Source organism: Narcine bancroftii, chromosome 6, assembly GCF_036971445.1.
Source record: "Narcine bancroftii isolate sNarBan1 chromosome 6, sNarBan1.hap1, whole genome shotgun sequence".
Classification (NCBI taxonomy): Eukaryota; Metazoa; Chordata; class Chondrichthyes; order Torpediniformes; family Narcinidae; genus Narcine; species Narcine bancroftii.
The window spans coordinates 29,524,495-29,536,659 of record NC_091474.1 but is presented as its reverse complement, the minus strand read 5'-3'; the positions used below and the strand labels follow the sequence as shown (position 1 = coordinate 29,536,659).

Here is a 12,165-nt window from a genome sequence, read left to right as displayed (position 1 = left end):
GTTTTAACCATATAACCATATAACCATTTACAGCACGGAAACAGGCCATGTCGGCCCTTCAAGTCCGTACCGGTTCACTTGAACAATTCCACTAGCTCCTCCGCAAACTCCTGAGGAAGCAGAGCCTCTCTTCATGATGCCACCGGTGCGCTGGATTCTCAGAATTGAATTTTAGCTTTTCTGTCATTGATAGCTCAATGGGCAATTTTGATGAAATGGAAAGACATTACCCCACATAGTCATAATGAATGGTTACAGGAGGTCATGTCCTTCCTAAGTTTGGGAAAAAAATCACATATAATGTTAAAGATGTAAAGGTGAATTTTTACAAGACGTGGGAGCCTTTCATGGAGTATTACAATAATTTAGAGAATGTATTATTTTTTTGTCCACCAATTCTCTTCTTTTTGTTATATCATCCCTTGTTGCTAGTTCTTTTTCTATACTTACTATCTCCCTTTCCAACTGTTCTATTTCCTGATTGTAGTCATTTTTCATTTTAGTTACATAACTTATTATCTGCCCTCTAATGAAAGCTTTCATTGCATCCCGTAATATAAATTTGTCTTTCACTGATTCTGTTTTTATTTCAAAGTACATTTTAATTTGGCGTTCAATAAATTCTCTAAATTCCTGCCTTTTATGTAGTGTGTAGTTCAACCTCCATCTATATGTTCTTGGTAGGATGTCCTCCAGTTCTATTGCTAATAACAGGGGTGAATGATCAGATAGCAATCTAGCTTTATATTCAGTTTTTCTAACTCTCCCTTGAATATGGGCCGGCAACAAAAACATATCAATCCTTGAGTATGTTTTATGCCTACTCGAATAATATGAGTATTCATTCTCCCTTGGGTGCTTCCTCTTCCATATATCCATAAGTTTCATTTCTTGCATTGATTTAACCATAAATTTGGCCATTTTATTCTTTTTGCTAGTCTTTTGTCCAGTTTTATCCAATATTGGATCCAAATTAAGGTTAAAATCCCATCATATCAATATAGACCCCTGTGTATCTACAATCGTCAAAACAAATCTTGCATAAACTTTTGATCCTCTTCATTAGGTGCATATATATTGATCAAATTCCAAAATTCTGAATATAGGTGACACTTTATCATTACATACCTCCCTGCTGGATCTATATTTCCTCCTCTATTTTGATTGGTACATTTTTATTAATTAATATAGCTACACTTCTGGCTTTTGAATTATATGATGCTGCCGCTACGTCCCCTACCCAGTATCTCTTTAATTTATTATGTTCCACTTCAGTTAGATGCGTTTCCTGCACAAATGCTATGTCTATTTTTTCTTTTTTTCAGTTAATTTAATAGCCTTTTTCATTTAATATGGTTATGCATTCCATTAATATTTATAGTCATATAGTTCAACATGGCCATATCATATCCTGTTTACACCTCATTTCTGCTTCCTCACCACCACCACCACCACCACCACCATCATCCCCCTTTTCCCCATTTTCATCTCACAGTTTTCCATTTTTGAACTCAATGTATGACAACACATTTAAAACATAAAATACTTCAACAACTCCCACATCCAATATTTCCTTAACCCCAAATGTCCTCCCCCTCTCTGAGTTGCCCCTTATCCCTTGCCGGGCAATCACAACTCCCCTCTCCATTTGGATTGCGAACCCGCTTGCAAAGTCAACTGATTTCGCAGTGACGGTTATTCTCTCCCACCCAACCCCCTCCAGAAAAGACTTTTTTTCTTCACATATAAAAGTTCACCCTCTTTTTTCTTCCCCATACTTCTTTTTTTCCCTTTTCTTTCCCTTCTTTAGTTCTTACATATATATTATTTTTACATCTTTATATGTATTTTATCGCCATTCTTCGTTCTTATTACATCTCTTCATCTCTCCTTTTGTCCTGCAGGCGTTCTGCAAATTTTTGTGCTTCCTTGGGATCAGAGAACAGTCTGTTTTGCTCCCCAGGGATAAATATTTTAAGCACAGCTTGATATCTTAACATAAATTTATAACCTATTTTCCATAGGATCGATTTTGCTGAATTAAACTCCTTCCTCTTCTTTAAGAGTTCAAAACTTATGTCTGGGTAAAAAAGTATTTTTTGATCCTTGTATTCCAATGGTTTTTTGTCTTCTCTAATTTTATTCCTTGCCCGCTCCAGTATATTTTCTCTTGTCGTATATCTCAAAAATGTTACTAAAATGGATCTTGGTTTTTGCTGTGTCTGTGGTTTCGGAGCTAGTGCTCTGTGTGCCCTTTCTATTTCCATTTCTTCCTGTATTTCTGTCATTCCCAGGACCTTTGGGATCCATTCTTTTATAAATTCCTTCATATCTATGCCTTCTTCATCTTCCTTTAGGCCCACTATCTTTATGATGTTTCACCTACTATAATTTTCCATCATATCAATTTTCTGAGCTAACAACTCTTGTGACTAACTTTTTTGTCACTTTCTTCCAATTTTCTTCTTAAGTCATTCACTTCCATTTCTACAGCCGTTTCTCATTCTTCCACATTTTCTAATCTTTTCCCTATTTCTGTCATGACCAGCTCTATTCTACTCACTTTTTCTTCTGTACTTTTCATTTCACTAAATTCTAATGTCAACCATTCTTTTAATGCTCTCATTTGTTCTTGAATTTTTTTAAAATCTATATTCTGACTATCTATTTTACCTTCTATTTCTCTGTGTAAATCTTGGTGGTCTTCTTCCTCTTCTTCTGTGTCTGCATCTGTGTTTGTGTCTTCTTCTTTTCTTCCTTGTATCTGTGTCTCTTCTGACTTTCCTGATGAGTTGCTTGCCTTACTTTGCTGGGCTTCTTTTTGCTTTGCTTCTTGCTGTTGGTCCTCTTCTTCTGGGCTACTCATCTGTTGGGCCTCCTGCTGCTGCTCTTCTTTCCTTTCACTCACTTTCCTCTTCTTCCAGCTGGGAGCCCTGGTGTCGGGCAGCCCTCATCTGGTTGTTTCTGTGAATCCTTCTCAATTATCTTCTCCCAGTGGCTGAAGAGCTTGCTCCCCACCATCCAGAGGCAGAATGGGTATGAATTCCACCAGGAGTTAAGATATTACAGCCACTGAAGTTCTAAAGGTCAATTGAGGCAAATTTACCAGGCTAATGGAAATCTCTTATAACAGAAATCAATCCATACACAATTTTTATGCATTGCTCAATGTTACATGGGAACTTTAGTTGTTCTAGTTGGTCCACTGTCTTTGAAGTGTTCCCTTTGTCACATTTTCCACTGTTTAAGTACTTTAAGAAGGATATGTGTTCACTCTGGTGAGAAAGGAATGCATGAAAACAAGCCAAAGGATAAAGGGGAAATAAAAGTTACTTCTTCAATGGGTTCATACCTATGACAGGAATTCAGCCAACACAACCATGTAGCAATAGAATGATAAATTCCTAATTATAGGAAGGATGTGGAGGCTTTGTAGTATTTTACCAGGATGTCGGCTGGTTAAGAGGGTATGAGTTTAGAGGGTAGAGAGATTGGACAAACCGGAGTTGTTTTCTCTGGAGTGTAGGAGCCTGATAGAGATTTTAAAAATCATGAGAGGCATTGATGGGTGGACAGTCAGAATCATTTGCTCATGGTAAAGGCATCACACCCTAGAGGACATGCATTTAAGGTAAAGGGGGGAGGGAGTTTAAGGGAGATGAAGATGGCAAATATTTTACACAGAGTGGTGGGTGCTTGAATGGGCTCCCACATTTAGACATGGAAAACCGTAGGACTTCTAGAAAGTGATTGCAAACTTAAATCCACTCCTAGCAGTTTAAGAATATGAACCTGTTTTAAAATGCATTACCAGTAAAATTAACTGTGCAGTCATATTGTTGTAAATAAATTTCATTCACTCATTTTTGAAAAGTTGTCCTTGTCTTGACTGGTCTGAATACGAGCATGGTATTTATTGCCCTTTGAAATGAGATTGAGCTAAAAAAAAAAATAAGGGGAACATTTTGTAGTTTAAATCAATTAACATATATAATGGTGCATATATATAACATATATAATATATAATATATATAACATATATATAGAACATATATAATATTATTATCGTGTTATATGGCGAGCTCTCCACTGGCCACCGTGACAGAGGTGCTCCAAAGAAGAGGTACAAGGACTGCCTAAAGAAATCTCTTGGTGCCTGCCACATTGACCACCGCCAGTGGGCTGATATCGCCTCAAACCGTACATCTTGGTGCCTCACAGTTCGGCGGGCAGCAACCTCCTTTGAAGAAGATCGCAGAGCCCACCTCACTGACAAAAGACAAAGGAGGAAAAACCCAACACCCAACCCCAACCAACCAATTTTCCCCTGCAACCGCTGTACCGTGTCTGCCTGTCCTGCATCGGACTTGTCAGCCACAAACGAGCCTGCAGCTGACGTGGACATTTACCCCCTCCATAAATCTTCATCCGCGAAGCCAAGCCAAAGATATATAATGGGTAGATGGTATATCTGTTTCTTTAGGCTAATGAGGTTAGAAAGGAGACAGCTTGGCATAAAGAGTTAGAGGAAGAGATATCTTTCCTTTTGGAATTGTCCACCCAGAGTTCCATGAACACTCAGCTGTTGTGCTGATAAAAGATTGATGCAGACAGAATTTTAGGGACTGGACAACATTAAGGGCAGAAATAGAAATTAAGTTTACATTTTGTTATAGTCTTAACTTATGGAGGAGTCTCAAAAAGGCTGTGGTTGAATCTCAGCACTCTCTAAAATGATTAAGTGAGTCATTTTAGTAGTAATTAGAATGACTACCAGCCCCCCCACATCTCCATCGGGCACACAAAACTCAAAACGGTCAACCAGTTTACCTATCTCGGCTGCACCATTTCATCAGATGCAAGGATCGACAACGAGATAGACAACAGACTCGCCAAGGCAAATAGCGCCTTTGGAAGACTACACAAAAGAGTCTGGAAAAACAACCAACTGAAAAACCTCACAAAGATAAGCGTATACAGAGCCGTTGTCATACCCACACTCCTGTTCGGCTCCGAATCATGGGTCCTCTACCGGCATCACCTACGGCTCCTAGAACGCTTCCACCAGCGTTGTCTCCGCTCCATCCTCAACATTCATTGGAACGCCTTCATCCCTAACGTCGAAGTACTCAAGATGGCAGAAGCCGACAGCATCGAGTCCACGCTGCTGAAGATCCAGCTGCGCTGGGTGGGACACGTCTCCAGAATGGAGGACCATCGCCTTCCCAAGATCGTGTTATATGGCGAGCTCTCCACTGGCCACCGAGACAGAGGTGCACCAAAGAAGAGGTACAAGGACTGCTTAAAGAAATCTCTAGGTGCCTGCCACATTGACCACCGCCAGTGGGCTGATATTGCCTCAAACCGTGCATCTTGGCGCCTCACAGTTCGGCGGGCAGCAACCTCCTTTGAAGAAGACCACAGAGCCCACCTCACTGACAAAAGACAAAGGAGGAAAAACCCAACACCCAACCCCAACCCACCAATTTTCCCCTGCAACCGTGTCTGCCTGTCCCGCATCGGACTTGTCAGCCACAAACGAGCCTGCAGCTGACGTGGACATTTACCCCCTCCACAAATCTTCGTCCGCGAAGCCAAGCCAAAGAAAAAGAGAATGGCCACATCCCAAGAATAAATTAAGGATATGAAACTCCCCTTAACATCTATATCTCATTTTAAACTGTACAGCTCAATGTACGTGCTTCTCTGAAAATTGGAAAACCAATATCAATACCTGCTTAATCCTCATTTTCCATGTTTATCATAAGGAACTTGTGTATCTCACATCCTGAGAAATTTCTGAGGTACTTTAGTCAAGAAATTACTTTCGAAGTACTATGTCTCTTTACTATGTTTACGCAACAAGTTAAAAAGTCCCAAGATGGTAAAATTTCAGACAAAATTTAACTACAAGCTATAGAGGGATATTCTGATCTAAGGGAGAGAGAGAGAGAGAGAGAGAGAGAGAGAGAGAGAGAGAGAGACACACACACACACACACACACAGGAAATATTAGACAAGAATGGCAAGAAAAGGATAACACCTTACAAGTGACTGAAAAACTGTTTAGTGTGAGGTTTCACAGATGGTCCAATTTATATGTATTAATGGTACTGTACATCTACATCTTCCACTGCCTAGGAAAGGCAGCCAACATACTGAAGGACACATCTCACCTCGGGCACACTCTCTTCTTCCTCCTCCCATCAGCAAGAATGCTCAGGAGTGTGAAATTGTACACCACCTGACAGTTTCCCCCTCCCCCCGTAATATTAAGGATCCTGAATGATCACCACAAATATGCTGCCCCTGTTTTGGATTAATTGCAAGTTTAATTATGCTCTTGCCCTTTAGATGGCTGTATATTTGTTGGAGTTGACCTGTTAGACTGTTCACAGAAGAACCCTTCTCACTATACAGGTACAGTGTGACAAATAAGCAAACTTCAACCTCAAATGTAGAGGGTTTGATATACAAATACACAAATGCTACAAAAATTAGTTGTGTTTTTGCAAAAAGGGAAGAAAATATTTTAGCTGCAGGAAGGTAACAATAGTCAAATGATCAATAAAGTGGTAAAATGGTTTAAATGTGTAGTTGTATAAGGATCTGGGGTGGGAACTAAATATATGGTAGGATAGATACTTGGGTGAGCAGAAAAAAAAGCTATCTAATGTGGCCACTGGCCCATAAAGGGGCAAGGAAAGTAGGCAAGTTGGTTAAAAACTCTGTTCTTTATTAGCCATGATATACAATAAAAGAGCAGGAAAGGAATTTTGGAATCATAAACAAGAGAGGTTACCACTTGTACTGAGCACCAGTACTGGGGTGCATGGAGGATTTACGTGGATGTTGCTAGGAGTGGATAATTTTAGCTACAAAGAAAGCTTGGATAGAGTGGGGTTGTTTTCCTTGGAAACACAGGAACCCAAATAAAATTAATTGAGGTAAACAGGAAGGACACACTTTACTTAGCACATAGGTCGAATACCATAGGGTTTACAGAAGGTCTGAAGTAATTGGTTCAAGGGAGGTGACTGAAATTATTGTCCTCCATCCTGAATTTAATGATACCCATTTCTTACTCCAGTGCTAAACACAAATGAGTTGTGAAATAAAGGATGTAACTAAACCTGGAAATGCAACCCATCTCTTTTCTATGGGATTCAGGGCATTATTACTGATGAAAGTGTCAGAATGACATCATGTTGGTCAGCATCAACTCACTAAGGGTTAGATAGAGTCAAGCTCCCTCAAACGACTCAGGGACAGATACAACAATTATGTAAGGAAATATAACTTTATAATGTCACATTAATCACTGCAAAATGACTTGGCAATTCTGGCTCATTAACATATTAAGACATTGGACAGAATTAGACCATTTTGGCCCATCAAGAATGCACTGCCATTCAAATCATGGCTGATGTATTTTCATCTCAATCCCTTCACTCCATAACCTTTGACACCCTTACTAATAAATAACCTTTCACTTTAAATATTACCAATGACTTGCCTTCTTGAGCCATCAAATTCTATAGTTTCATCACCCTTTGCCTGAAGAAATTTCTCATCATCTCTGTCCTTTTATTCTGAGACTGTGCCCTCTGGTCCCAGACTCTCCCACTACTAGGAACATCTTCTCCAACCATTCAATATTCAGAATGTTTCAATGAGATCTCCCTTCATCCTTCTAAATTCCAGCAGGTGCAGGCCTAGAGCTATCTAATGCTCTTCATACATTAACCCTCCCTCTTCCATTTACAATCACTCTTGTAAACCTCCTCTGGATGCTCTCCCATACTAGCACATTCTTCATTAGATATAGAGCCAAAAACTGCTCACAATGCTCCAAATTTGGTCTGCCCAATGCCTTAGAAGCCTCAGCCTTACCTCCTTACCTCTACAGAGGGTACAGAAAAGTTTTACTGATATGTTTACACAGAACACAAGAAACAGGAGCAGGAATAAAACATGAAAGTCTGCAGAGATACTGTGGTTAAAGTAAAAACACAATGCTGAAGAAACCCAGTAGATCCTTTAAATATATCAAAGATAAAAATACATAACCGATGTTTCAGGCTTGAGCCCTTCATCAAGGTATGGAAAAATGCAGCAGGCATCCAAACAAAAGGTGATTTTTTTTTTCTTTTTTCAGCAGGCGTCCAAACACCTTTTTGTTCAGACGTCTGCCTTGATGAAGGGCTCAAGCCTGAAATTTCAGTTATGTATCTTTATCTTTGTTTTGTAAAGTGAGCAGGAGGTAGCCAATCTTATGCTTCATTCCTGTTCAGCCATTCATTAGGATCACAGCTGAGGAGGTGTGGTATAGATGTGTGGTGGAAAGTGTGCTGACTGGCTGCATCATGGTCTGGTAAGGGAACACTAATACCCCTGAATGTAAAGCCCTCCAAAAGATAATGGACCCAGGATGTTACAGGCAAAACCCTCCCCACTACTGAGTACATCTACAGGGAATGCTGCTGTTGCAAGGGAGCAGCAATCATCACACCACCCAGCACACACTCTGTTCTCGCTGCTGCCATCAGGAAAGAGGTATAGGTGCCATAAGACTCACACCACCAGGTTCAGGAACAGCTGTTACCCCTCCACTATCAAGACTCCTCAATGTCAAACTCAATCAGAGTCTCATTTAATGACTCTAACTTGTGCACTTTATTGATTTTTCTTTTGTTCTCTGTATTGCACAGCTTGTTTACATTTGTTATCGGTTTGCAGTTCTTTGTTTGATACATGTTTACGCTATGTACAGTTTTTTTTGCACTACAAATTAGTGGAATGTGATGTCATGTATGTACTCTGATAATAAATTTGAACTGGCTATGGACTCAACTCCACCTACTCACCTTTTCCCCAACCCTTAATTCCCCTACAATGCAAAAATCCCTATAACTGTGCATTAAATATATTTAATATGGTAGCCTCTACTGCTTCTTTGGGCAGTGAATTCTACAGATTCACTACTCTCTAGAAGTAGTTCCTCCTCATCTCAGTCTTAAATCTACTCCCCTGAATCTTGAGGGTATCTCCCAGAGTTCTAGTCTCCTATTAGTGTAAACAACTATCCTGCCTCAATTTTATCTATTCCTTTCTTATTTTAAATGTTTCAGTAGGATCCCCTCTCAATCTTCTAAATTTCAGCAAGAGTAAGTGCAGACGAGTTAATCTCACCTCATAGACAAACCTCCTCAAATCCAGAATCAACCTGATGAACCTCCGCTGCACCACCTCCAGAGCCAGCATATCCTTCCTCAAAGAGATCAGAACTTCATACAAAACTCCAGATGCAGCCTCACCAGTACCCTTCAGCTGTAGCAGAACCTCCCTGCTCTTAAATTCAATCCCTCTCGCAATGAAGGCCAACATTCCATTTGCCTTTTTGATTACCTTTTCACCTGAAAACCAACCTTTTGTGATTCATGCACAAGTACTGTCAATACAAGAGCATATTGCAATCTTCCACCATTTAAATATCCAATTTATTATTATTTTCTTCCACCGTGGATGACCATGCATTTAACAACATTGTACTCCATCTGTCAGACTTTGCCCACTCACTCAACTTATCTACATCTTTCTGCAGACTCTATGTCCTTCACACAATTTGCTTTTCCAATCAACTTAGTGTCATCACCAAACTTGCATACGTGACACTGGATCTCTTTCTCCAAATTATTTATGCATATTGATTGCAGGCCTTGCCTGCCATTCACCACTGATTGTCAACCAGACAAACACCCATTTCCCCCAATTCACTGCCTTCTATTGGGTCATCAACCATCTTTAACATCTTAATACATTCCCCCCCCCCAACTCTACACATCCTATCTTAAGCACAAATCTTTTATGTGGCACCTTCTGAAAATCCAAATAAACAATCATCTGCTCCCATCTATCCACTGCACTTGTTTTGCCTCAAAAATTCCAGTTTATAGGGATAAATACTTTCAGCTGGAAGAACAGAATTTGTTCATGTTGGTATAAAATAGGCAGATGATTTGATGGAGGTGTACAAGATCATGGATGTTCCTCCTCATCTTCCATACATTGAACATGCCTTAACTCACCCATACAGAATTAAACTGATAATAGTGTGGATAGAATTAAGCAGTTCTTGTTAACAGACAGTCCAAAAAATAATGGAGGAGGGGGGTTAAAAATTAAAACTTTGGGTATGATACAAATTTGAGAATTTTTTTTACTCAAAAATATTGCCTATCAGATCAAATGAAGTGGAGTTTTCAGTAGGGAAATATGTAGGAACGACAGAATGGATAGGACCTGTGCAGTATTATGACTATAATTTGCAGGGCTGCAGGGAAAGGGCAGGTGAATAGAACTGACAGTAACTTTATGGGCAGGCTGAATACCTATGGTCATGGACTCTGTGATTAGCAAGATCATCAAAAACCTGGTCAAAGAGAAGGTTTTTAATGAGCGACACAAAATGTCAAAGGTTCAAGTTCTGAGCACTGTCCAACTTCACTGGGAATAGACATCCAGTAACATGAATATCTCATCCAGATGATGGCACCTCTCTGATGATAGAGTAAGTACATCTTCAGATGTCAGCTCAACTGGGACTGCTTAACCCTACAGTTAAGAACTAAATCAACAGCTGAATACTCATCACGCATGGAACTCAGCAACTGAGAAGTTACAGCAACAAATCAAGGCAAGATTCCAGGACAATTCATCTTGTTTTTGTATTTATGTAAACGATTTTCACATCATTCACCGAGAAATTTTTCAAACCCCAAATTATTTTAAAATCGGTTTACATTGATAAACGAATGCCTTTCAATGAACGATGCAGTTACATTTTAAAATGCACAAGTCAACCTTTGTCGTGAACCATGATCATTAATTTGCATTCAATTAAAATTCACTGTCTGAATAAAGAACATACATTTGAAAGCAAATACAAATAGGGCAGAGTAGAACCACAAAGTGACCGTAAACAACATAAAGGCGGAAGGGTCGGTCTCACCCCCTTGATCAACTAACTCTAGTCCCAGCACTTGTGACTTTAATTTTACAAAGTAGCAGGCAATTATGTCCCCTCACAAATCCCGTTCTAGTTTCACGCTGAACTTTAAAAATCCATTGCGAGGTGTCTAGCTTCTGCTTCGAATAAACAATGACACCAGGCTGAAAACTCATGGCCTACTGCGAAACACAAAGTGTCACTTATTATCCGTCCTCTTACAGCCGTGCTTATATTTTAATTCGGCAGATCTGCGTGGGGTAACTTATATTTAGGAGGCTTGGAAAGCGGCGAGGGTTCAAGAAGGAACCCAGGCCTGACCTGTGCCACAGGCCGCGATGCTCAAGGGGACGACAGGCCGCTAACTTACGGTGGCATTCCGAGAGAAACAGGCACAAGGAGCTCTGCACCCCATCAAACGGGAGCTTCTTACCTGTGCAACGACAGAGCTGACATGCCTCGGCTCTGTCCACCCGCCCCGCCGCTCCCGTCGTCTCGTTCTCATCGAAGACAAGCTCCCAGTCGGAGACAAACTGGAGACATGGCCGAGGTTTGCCGAACGGCGCCGGAAACAGCCGAATGTCGTGCCAGGACGACGTCATTGCCACGCGTTCTGCGCATGTGCCGGGCTGCCATTTTGTTGGCAGGTGAATGAAAAGAAGCGCGGGAAGTTTTCCGGAACTCATTGCCAGTTAGTCATAAGTAGACTAGGACGTTTGCATTGGAATCGAAACACAGAAATGCTAGAGGGATGTAACAGGTCTCCCAGCGTCCATAAGAGGATGTGTTGGATCTGAGCCCTTCTTCAAGGTGTGAGTTGAAAAAGGAAGTTGAATTAAAGGATGGGAGAAGAATGGGAAGGGAGGAGGACAGACCAACAGACAAAAGGTGTCAGTTGGATATAGTAAGAGGAAAGGTGAGTCTCCACCCCGACCCCAGTGGCCTACAGGATAGAGCCTCTGTCATCCACTCCCACCCTGGCCCCGGCGGCTGACAAGGACCAAGCATCCCACCCTGGCTCTGATGGCCCACATTACTGAGTCTACATCATGTACTCTCTCTAGCCATTCACCCAATCCCCTCCTTCCTCCCTTTGATCTTTCTTTCCCTCCACTTGATCCACCCCCCACCCCCTTCCAACCCTTGCCTGGTCTTT

At 40.8% G+C, this 12,165-nt stretch overlaps 2 protein-coding genes across 13 annotated transcripts in view; one reads left to right on the top strand and one right to left on the bottom strand.

The window, feature by feature from the left end:
- ralgapb (Ral GTPase activating protein non-catalytic subunit beta) overlaps positions 1-11,565 on the bottom strand; it is a 111,123-nt gene extending 99,558 nt beyond the window's left edge. For all 8 annotated transcript variants that reach the window (XM_069884525.1, XM_069884527.1, XM_069884528.1 and 5 more), the window contains exons 1-2: positions 11,443-11,565; positions 3,812-3,939 (exon numbers count right to left, since the gene is read on the bottom strand). The gene's annotated coding sequence lies outside the window, so the exon portion shown is untranslated. The remainder of the gene's footprint in view (positions 1-3,811; positions 3,940-11,442) is intronic.
- Positions 11,566-11,662: 97 nt separating this feature from the next.
- The window catches only part of tox2 (TOX high mobility group box family member 2), a 292,247-nt gene continuing 291,744 nt past the window's right edge, over positions 11,663-12,165 (top strand). For 4 of the 5 annotated variants that reach the window (XM_069884517.1, XM_069884521.1, XM_069884518.1 and 1 more), the window contains exon 1: positions 11,663-11,819. The gene's annotated coding sequence lies outside the window, so the exon portion shown is untranslated. Of the gene's footprint in view, positions 11,926-12,165 lie in introns of all 5 variants that reach the window. The other variant, XM_069884515.1, reaches the window with a different exon arrangement.